The sequence below is a fragment of the Benincasa hispida genome, chromosome 2 (genome assembly GCF_009727055.1).
Source record: "Benincasa hispida cultivar B227 chromosome 2, ASM972705v1, whole genome shotgun sequence".
Taxonomy (NCBI): domain Eukaryota; kingdom Viridiplantae; phylum Streptophyta; class Magnoliopsida; order Cucurbitales; family Cucurbitaceae; genus Benincasa; species Benincasa hispida.
In genome coordinates, this window is record NC_052350.1 from 53,610,934 (window position 1) to 53,621,747 (window position 10,814).

General features: G+C 35.6%; 1 long non-coding RNA gene and 1 other non-coding gene across 2 annotated transcripts; both read right to left on the minus strand.

The window, feature by feature from the left end:
• Positions 1-6,128: 6,128 nt before the first annotated feature.
• LOC120070622 lies at positions 6,129-7,195 on the minus strand. The gene is made up of 2 exons (XR_005479998.1): positions 7,006-7,195; positions 6,129-6,441 (listed from the first exon to the last, which is right to left on the minus strand). It is a non-coding gene; the product is annotated as an uncharacterized LOC120070622 (long non-coding RNA).
• On the minus strand, positions 7,046-7,209 carry LOC120072388. Its single transcript, XR_005480450.1, has one exon. It is a non-coding gene; the product is annotated as a U1 spliceosomal RNA (small nuclear RNA).
• Positions 7,210-10,814: the final 3,605 nt, after the last annotated feature.

The window sequence follows — 10,814 nt, forward strand, 5'->3', positions numbered from 1 at the left end:
TAATTTTCTTTATCAATATATCATATTTTATAAGAAAATTTTTATAAATAGAAAAATCTAAAAAATATTAAAGGTTTCAAAAGTAGCTAAAGTGTAAATATTTTTAAATATTTTTTATATTTAAAAAAGTCCCTATTTTATATCATTTTTCATCTTATATAATATACTGTCTATTAAAATATAATTTTCTTATATTATTTAATTAAAAATAAAATTAGTAATATTGCCAATTATAATTAATGTAATGTTCATTTAATATATTAATAGATTTATTTTAATTAAAAATTACTCAATTCTCAAATATTTATAATTAAAAATTATTGTCGATCCTTAATTAAATAACTTTTATAACTATAATTTTTTTATTTTTATAAATATATTAAATGATATTTATTTTAGCATCTTCTTGGACATCTGTTGGAAACGGCAGGGCCCTCAGAACGACGAACAGTAAACCGTCAAGGCATGACGGTCAAGCAAAAAGCAAAACCTGCAAAACAGAAACTCGTTATAGGCTGAGTTGCAAAGCTCACTCTCTTTAAAACATTTCACGGCTCTGCCCAAGTGTGCAAGCAGGTCTGAAAATTGCCACATCGTCCCCAGATTAAAGTAGCCAAATGAAAACCGATCGGAAATGCACCGTTACCGACCGGAACGTACACCCTTTCTAAACTCATTGCTCGAAAAGCTAAGATGGAGGAGGAGAGGAAATGAAGTGGGGAATGAAGAAATGAATTCTGTGTGACGAACTGCTGAAGGCCTCACCTTTTATAGACCTTTAGCGTCGAACACTAGGGAGCGAAAAGAGCGCTCTGCCACAGAACGTGCGCGGACGATACGGATGGGTGGACGAAACAGAACAGGATGGGCGAACGAAATGCGCGGACGAACGGACCGTTTCCCCCTTTTTCCAGGTAAAAAATAATAATAATAAAATAATATTTTTTTATTAAAAATAATCATCACACACGCGCCTCGCCACGCCCGCCCGACCGAACGGCGATGTCCACCGAACCCACATTGGTCTATCTCCTCACTCCCTCCAAAACATGGGTACCCCTTGGAGCCCAAACCCAAAACACAAGTTAGAGTACATAAATGAGACTTCCAACACCAAATTTTCCAATGTGAGGTTCTCCAACCATGGTTTCCTCTAGTTTTGAAAATTAAATTTTCACCCAACAATCCCCCACTTGGAAATTTAAACAAAAAGAAAAGAGAGGAAAGATTTTCATCGAGCAGTTTCAATCTATACAACACTGTGCATAAGCAAAGGTGTCTTATGACTTGAACTTTTACATAGTGTAGATGATTCAGAATATACTAGAGTAACTCTTGGTTTTGAACTCTATCTCTAACAACATCTCATACAGAGTGTTATTAGGGTGTAGTACGAAAGCCCGTGCTTTTAAGGCCTAACACGTGAATCCTAGTTTAGTGAATGATTTAGAGAGTTTGCCTAAAAACTCCATCGAAAGCGGCCCTCACTTCCACATTCAAACAGGTGAGTCTATCAATAATCCTGTAGCTAGGTACCCCACTTGTCATCAAGTATAGATCTCATTAAGAACTGAATTCAACCTTTCTTACGTTTCAGAATATCATGCTCAGACTTTAAGTCATAGGAATGGAACTCTGTGTTTAGTTTAGCATGATTCACTATATATCACTCGTGATCAATTATTACCCGTTGAACCTGTTTCTTGGGATCTTTAGTCTACAGGTTGGGTTTTCCTCATTGTGATTCATTTTTCGATAAGCATGAGTCCCATCCTTTCTGAGGATTTGAAAACCTTTTCTCTGGCCAGTCCTTTCGTCAAAGGATCTGCCAAATTTTTATCAGTCCATATGTGATCCACTCTAACTGCACCAGTAATGAGAAACTCTCTAATGGTACTGTGCTTACGACGTATTTGACGTCTCTTTCCGTTGTAGTAACGATTCTGAACTTTTGCGATTGTTGCAGTACTATCGCAATGATCAATATGGTTGGTACCGACTTTTTCAAGGGAATCTCTGATAGCAGACTTCTAAGCCAGCCTGCTTCTTCACTAGTGCTATCATTTCTAACTCCATTGTAGATTGGGCTAAAATAGTCTATTTCTTGGACTTTCAAGAGACAGCTCCGCTAACTATATTAAAGTATAGCCACTTGTAGCCTTTGAATCATCCGAAAGAGAATTCCAATCAGCATCATTGAACCCTTCCAGGACAGCAGGAATCTTTTGATAACGTAATTAGGTTTTAGGTTTTCTTTGAGTATCTCATGACCCTTTCTATAGCATTCCAATGCTCTTTACTAGGTCTACTTGTAAACCTGTAAAGTAATCCTATAGCATAAACTATGTCAGGCCTAGTGCAGTCGGCAGCGTATCTAAGATTACCTATGATGCTTGCATACTCAGATTGATTAACACTGTCACCAGTGTTCTTGAACAACTTAACACTAGGGTCATAAGGAGTACATGCTGGTTTACACTCAAAGTAATTATATTTCTTTAGAATTTTTCTATACGGTGAGATTGATCCAAAGAAATTCCCTTTTCAGACCTATTTACTTTTATGCCTAAGATTACCCTAGCTTCTCCTAAGTCTTTCATGTTGAAGTTCGCACTCAATATTGATTTTACATCATTTATGACGTGCAAGTTCGACCCAAAGATCAATAAATCATCTACATATAGACACAAGATAGTGCAGAGATTATTATCAAACTTATAGTAGATGCATTTGTCACTTTCATTGACCTTGAAACCTTTAGATAGGATAAAGTTATCAAATTTTTCATGTCATTGCTTAGGAGCTTGTTTTAGTCCATAAAGAGATTTGTCTAATTTATACACCTTATTTTCTTGACCATGGACAACAAAACCCTCAGGTTGTTCCATGTAAATCTCTTATTCAAGTTCACCGTTTAGGAAAGCAGTTTTTACATCCATCTGATGTACTACAAGGTTATAAAGGGAAGCGAGAGAGAACAGGACACAAATAGAAGTAATTCTAGTGACAGGGGAGAATGTGTCAAAGAAATCTACGTTTTCTCTCTGTCTAAAGCCCTTCGCTACTAACCTGGCTTTAAATATGTCGACAGTCCCATCAGGTCTAAGTTTCCTCCGTGCACCCTATTGCCTTACATCCTGGGGGTAGATCTACTAAGTGCAAAGTCCTATTTGACTCAAGTGAGTCCATCTCATCATTTATGGCTTCTTGCCATAGGTTGGCATCTACTGAGGATAGGGCAGCTCTTAGATCTTTAGGGTCTTCTTCTACATTGTAGGTCAAGAAGTCATTTCCGAAATCTTTGGCGGTTCTAGCTCTTTTGCTTCTTCTAGGTTCTGGGTCAGTTTCCTCTCTAGGGTTAGGATTTCTAACTAGGGTCACTTGATCTAGAGCCCCCACTATTCCTTGATTTAAAAGGAAACCTATCTTCAAAGAAGCCGACATTATTTGACTCAATGATCACTTGGTTCACTAGATCATAGAACCTGTAAACTTTACTATTTAACGCATGACCTATAAAGACATACCCGTAAGCTCTACTAGCCAACTTTCTCCTTTTTGGGTCAGGAATCCTTACAAAGGCTAGACAACCCCATGTTCTAAAGTAGGACAAGTTTGGTTTCTTATTCTTGAGAATTTCATAAGGTGAAGTTTTATTTTTAGATTTCAGGATTCTATTTAGGACATTACACATGGTAAGGATGATTTCACCCCACCAATAAGACGCGACTCCTGAACTAAATAAAATAGCAACTACTAGCTCAGATAAGTTCTGTTTTTCCTTTCGACTTTTCCGTTCATTTCAGGAGAATAAGGTGCGGTCTTTTCGTATATTATTCCATGTGAGTTAAAGAATTCATTAAAACTGTCCGAGTCGTATTCGGTTCCCCTATCACTATGAAGGCATCAAAAGCATCACTTTTCTTTTTCAGCAAGTATACAAAAGTAAAATCAGAGCAGTCGTCAATAAAAGTAATGAAATATCTTTTACTGTTCCTAGTCAATATGCCATCAAATTCACAAACATCAGAATGAATCAAATCTAGAGGCTCAGAATTCCTAAGTACAGATTTATGCAGAGTTTTAGTAATTTTAGCCTGACTACAATACTCGCATTTATCAAAATCATTCGTGGATAACTTAGGTATCATTTCCACCTGATCATGTTACTAATTAAGTTCTTATTCACATGACAGAGTTTAGCATGCCAAATATTCATAGAACACAACATATACACAGAAGATTTCATTTTATTAAAGTCTAAATTTAATTTGAACATTCCCTCAGTTGCATACCCTTTCCCTACAAATACATTATTTTTTGTAAGGGTATATAGGCATGCCCCTATAGTTTGAGTAAACCCGAATTTGTTGAGGAGATAGCCCGAAACCAAATTCTTTCGTATCTCCGGAGTGTGCAGAACGTCCTTCAACGTGAGGGTCTTCCCAGAGGTAAACTTCAGTTCCACCTCACCGGTTCTAGCAACTTTCGTGGAGCGGTGATCTCCCAACAAAATATTCTTATCCTTAGTTTCAATATAAGATTTAAATAGACTAAGGTCATGACAGACATGGCACGTCGCACCAGTGTCTATCCACCACCCTTCACATCCACCGATCACATTTACTTTTGTGATCATGGCGACTAACGGTTCTTCTGTCAGGTTCACCTGACCAGCAGAACGACGCCTATTCCTACAATTCCTAGTCATGTGCCCAAATTTATTACAATTAAAGCAAGCTTTTGTTTTTTCTGTTGGTTCTGGTTGCTGGAGCCACAGTTCTGACCTTTCCTTTTTGTCCTCTTAGATTTTTTGTCATGTTTTACCACGGCAGAAGTGGGTTTCCCAGGTACTGCGTTCACCTCCTCCCTTTGGTCCTGCTTCTAGGCTTCTTCCTCGATCCTTAGCCGAGTAATAAGACTCTCCAAGGAGAACTTGGTCTTATGCCTCAAAGTGTTCTTAGAGTCCTTCCATAAAGGGGGCAGTTTATCAATAATAACAGCAATTTGGAATTGTTTGTATCTTCTAGAGTTCATGGGATTGGGCCTCCACGGATTTGTCATCCGTCATCTGAAACTTGAGATAATGGCTAACTGCATATTTCTTTGACCTGGCCTCCTCGGTGTCAATACTTCTTTTGCAGGGCATCCCAGACCTCCTTCGCTATCTTCATTGTAATGTAGCAGTCAAACAGATCATCAATCAAACCATTTAAAATTAAATTCTTATATAGAAAGTCTTCCTCCTCCCAGTCAGCAGCTTCTTTTATCTGTTGTTCAGTTGGTTCTTCTAAAGGAACGATCGGCTTAGCACTGGTACAAGCTTCGCCAACTTTCTTGACAGTGAAGAAAAACGGCATCATCTTTTGCTTCCACCGCTTGAAGTCCGCTCCTTCGAACCAGAATGGACAGTTGAGGTCAGATATCATAATGTCATTGTTGCTACTGAGGGCCATTGATGATGTGGCAACGTCTTAAAATTGTTAGAAATGGCAGGGCCCTCAAAACGATGAATAGTAAACCATCAAGGCACAGCGGTCAAGCGAAGAGCAAAACCTGCAAAACAGAACGGATGGGCGGACGAAACGGAACGGGATGATGACGGCGGCATGTGGGACGTCCACCGAACTACATTGGTCTATCTCCCCACTTCATCCAAAACATGGGTACCCGTTGAAGCCCAAACCCAAAACACAAAGTTGAAGTACATAAAGGAGACTTCCAACACCAAATTTTCCAATGTGAGATTCTCCGATAAAAAAAGTTGGTTCCCTCTAATTTTGAAAGTTAAATTTTCACCCATCTTATTCTCAACCAAACAACTAAGCTATTTCCATTTCCAGTTTTCCAATAAATATGCAAGAACTACTCAATTCTCAAGGATTTTTACTGCAAATCTTTCTCTGAATTCTTTATCCTAAAGCTAGCCCCTCCCCAAATGCAAATTCCTTCGGGACTGAATCCGACCTTAAGAAGGTTATACTAACTAATAACTACTAATACATACACCAATGGATCATTTGAAGGTTTGTTGCAGAAATCTTGTGGTAGGCAATTTAACAATCATAATATACCAAGAGGCACATGTTGATATCCTCCCGCATATCTCATGAAAAGTAAAATATGAGTTTGGAAATGCTTTTGATTTTTGCTTTTAAAAGATTTCAACAGAGTAGTACATGATTTCTTTCACAAACACCACTCTCAAAACATCCAATAAAGGCACTCTAGTCCAACGAACAAGAAAATACATCAGACAAAATGAAAGGCTAGAGAAAAACCATCTTTAAACGGAAGGCTGGAAGTAAACATGGGTAAGCACCTCATAAGGTCAGACAGGAAATAAACATGAACTTGAGACATAACATTATTGAAGATATAAGAACTTGCTTTCCATTTGAGGGTTCATTATGGAGAATTTCTTCTGTCATCCATCACAATCTGAAAATACAATACAATATACAGATATCCTTCAAATTACCAGAAATCTGAAAAGCACATTCAAAAAACATGACATCAATGCAGAATGACGATCCCAGAAAACAAATGAAAACTGAACTTACGTCACCACCGCCTGAATGCATTATCGTGTTGGGTCTCACCCATCACAAAATAACAAAAATCTCTTCACTCTTCATCTAAATTTCCAATTCCAATTTTTTGTTATTTTGTTGGATAAGTTCAAAAGTGACGTTCCTCTCCAGTCAAAACTAACAAAACCCCCCCACATTGGAAAGCATTGAGTCTTAATCTAAACCAGATGAACAAAAGGTAAGCTTAAATCTCAAACAGATGAACAAAAAGTAAGCTTCAATCTTCAAACAGATGGTGAACAAAAAGTACGGCAGCATTTAGATTTTTCGAAGGGTCGAGTCAACTAACTATCAAACATCGCTAAATTGGAAGTGAATAACCCATCTCCACAATTTCAAAGCTACGGAAGCGCTATAGTTTTAAAATGTAAAGATGAAATTCCTAGACTTACAGTAAAGGAAGAGTAAATACCTGGAAACAAGAGGAAGACATTTACAAACTAAGGAATTGGGAAGGGGCCGCGCGAACGCAGGCCCCCACTACCACAAATTATGACGTAGGCTCTGCCACTTTGGGCAGACCTTAGGCGGGCACCCCTCCGGTAAGTGCAATGGAGGTCACCAGCCTAGGCCATAGGCCTCGCTGATCGCCCATTGACCCCGTCCAGGTAAGTATGTTAAAAAGGGCCGCTGGCATTGTTTTTATAGCCCTTCCTTCCACCTGCCTTCTTAAAACTATCCGATGTGGGACAAATATCAATTGTGCCAAAGTGGCTAATGCTAATGGCTATTCACAAAATGTTTGTGCTTTCTCAAAAAAAGAAAAATAAAAAATAAAAAAGGCTGATTTTTGTGAGATTTTATAATTTTTAGCATGGCTGAGTTATTTGCCCTTATTATTTTTGTTAATGATTTTATCTCATTTAATATTTTCTCTTCTTATTATTTCTCCATCTTCGTTGGAAAAAAAATCTCCATCTTGAATTGGAGTTTTTTTTTTTTTTTCAAAGTAGTCTAAGTTTTAAATCTATTTAAAATATCAATTCACACCTTCAATTTTAGGTTGTATCAATTTAAACCTTAAACTTGGTGTATCAATTTAAATCCAAAATTAATAATTATATCGATTTAAACACCGAATTTTTATAAGCATATCAATTTAAACCCTAAATTTTCATAAGTTTATCAATTTATACATTCCATCAAATTTAGTTTAAAAAATATTACGGAAAACATTTAACTTTTTTCCAATTAAATTTATAAATAATTTAAGTGGATCGATTTAGAACCTTTATTAAGACTCCATTTGAAAATTAGCAATGCATAAATTCCTTTACATGTGTAGAATTCTAAAAATGTCGATTTCACAAATTTGACGTTTATAATTTAAATGAACCACAAATAAATCTTGATTGAGAGTCTAAATTGATTGCATGTAAGTTTAGAGATTTAATTGATAAAATTATAAGTCTCACATGATGTTTATCCATATAAAACATAATGGAGGGTTCAAATTAATACACTTACGAAAATTTAAGGTTGATACAATTATTAATTTGTAATTTAAATTGATACAACCCTAGAATTCAAGGATATAAATTGATATTTGCTCTAATTATATAGAAGTTTCAAAATTTGTTAGGATAATATTATAGTTTAAAAGAGGTTTCTTGGTTGAATTGATGAACTTCTTCAAATTTTATTTTCAAATAATTAAGATTTTAAACTTACAAGTTACAACTACAAAATACTAATTAAAATTTAAAGTTAAACAATTGAATAAATACTTTCTTCAAATAATGAAGCCTCTTCCAATTCATGTTGAACTCCAAGATCTATTGAATCATAATTTAGCCAACTTTGAGTACAGATGAGAGCCTTCACTATGTTCGGAGCCAATGAACAACGTGATGAATCAATAATATGTCCTCCTATACTAAAAGCCGACTCAGACACTACAGTAGATACTGGAATTGCCAAAATATCTCTAATCATACAATTAAGAACCTCAAACCGATGATTGTTTATCTTCCACCACTGGAGTATGTCAAAATCACCTTCATTCTTAACATTGACTTCCAACAAATAAATATCAATCTCTGGCCCCTGTTTGAAAGATGTAGTCTAATCACCTTCGAAATCAATATCAATTGTATCATAGACAAAGTCTTCACCCATCTTTTTATTTTGGATCACAATCAATAATGGTATCTGAAGCTGACTGAGACAATTAGTGTATTATTAGTAGTACTATTACCACTAGGCCCATTACCACTTCGAGTACTAATATACTCATGAAAGAGACGTCTACAACATTTCTCCACTATATTTCCCATAGATTTGGTGACCTCTGGTCCAAAAAAAAAATTAAGACAAAAAGATATAAACCTTAGCTTTTTTCAAGGATCCAACATAATAGCTACATACAACAATAGATTATTTTTTTCATTGTTCCTCCAATAATTCTCAAATTTGGCCTTCATGCTATTGGTCATTCCAACTAGCATTGCATTTGCACTACCAGCATTCAAATGTATACAATTCTGAACAACTGTAATCTGATGAAAAATCATATTCGAAATGGTGTACAAAAAGCCGTCACATCATAAAAGACCTTTAAAAACCTAATCAACATCTTAGCATTTGTCCAATCTTCTTTATTTGGTGACAAATTGTGTCTATAAGAAGCATGCTCATCTTTTAATCTATCAAAAGTATTTTTTATACTTAACAGTTGCCTCAAGTATCATATATGTGGAGTTCCATCAAGTGGGGACATTAAGACACACATAATTCTTACAATAAATTTTTTCGATTTCAATACACTTTTTAAATTTCGAAAAACGTGCAGGAGAAGATCTTATAAATCGTACAGCATATCGAATCCTATTAATGCAATCATTATGTTCCTTAAAAGCATCAGAGTACAACAATGAACATGCAGAAATTCCCCATCAAACAATAATCCTTTACTGAATCTCTTCATAAGATAAGCAATCGCAGTGCCATTTGAACTTGCATTATCAACCGTCAAAGTCATAACCATTTCAATGGCCCAATCATTCAAGTTATTTTCAATTGTTTTACCAATAGTATCACTTTTATGATTCTCAACCAGAAAAAAAAAACTAAATATCTTTTTATGTAATCTCCAACCAAAATCTATGAAATGGGCAGTTAGTACCATGTAATTTATATTCTGTCCCAAGGTCCAATAATCAGTAGTGAGAGAGACTTTATACTTTTTCTTCACAAACATGTCTTTCAAATGCTTTTTCTCATTAACATACAACTTAAGTACATTTCTAGCCACAGTAAATCGAGACGGAACAACAAATCTAGGTTGACTTGCACATGGCGCAATTCGTCTACAATTACCATTTCAGCCAAAACTTCCCGACAACTCTCTAAACTCTATGACTCACATATAAGTTGTGAAGTATTATCCCCAACATTGTCTTTGTCTTTAGGTTTGAAAGTTAATGTCTTTTGGGTTGAATATCTCTTTTTTCGATAAGAGTATTTTTTACAATTTTCCAAATGATTCTTCATAGTCCCAGTACCATTACGTTTAGAATGACATGCATTGATAATTTCACAATATTTACATTGAGCATGAGAGTCTTTAGGATCACCTTTTAGCCTCTCAAAATGATCCAAAACCATGGATTGTTTCACATTCTTCCTTCTTTTTGGTGGATTTGGGACATTGATGTCTCATCTAAATCAACATCGATGATTTGCATCTTGTACTTTTTTTGAAGAATCAGTTCCATCAAACTCCATATCTATTGAATTCATTTTAAGTCTATACAATCAAAACGCTAATAATCAAAATTAAAGTATCGGAATCTATATGCATCAAGCGCTAAAAGATGAAGACCCAACGATGTGGATTTGCCTCAACAGAGCACCAACAAGGCAGCAACAGAGATCATTTATAGAAATGATTGAGCACGTGAAAATGATTTTGTAGGGGAAAATTGCAAAGATGCCCTCATATTTTATGTAATATGATATGAGATTTTGTTAATAAGGACAAGCTGTAGGGACTAGGGAGGTTCAAATAAGAACATAAATATATAGAATAAGAAAATTCAAATAAAATTCCACAAGCCAAAACATCAAAATTCAAACCAAACATTTAAAAGAAAATAAGCACGCCAAAAAAAAATCTAAAGACTGGAATGGCAGCAGTAGGAACCCTAGATTGTAAAATAAGCAGTAAGGACCGGAGTAAAAGTAGGAGGTAGCACGAGCCACGAGTAGATGATTAACGGA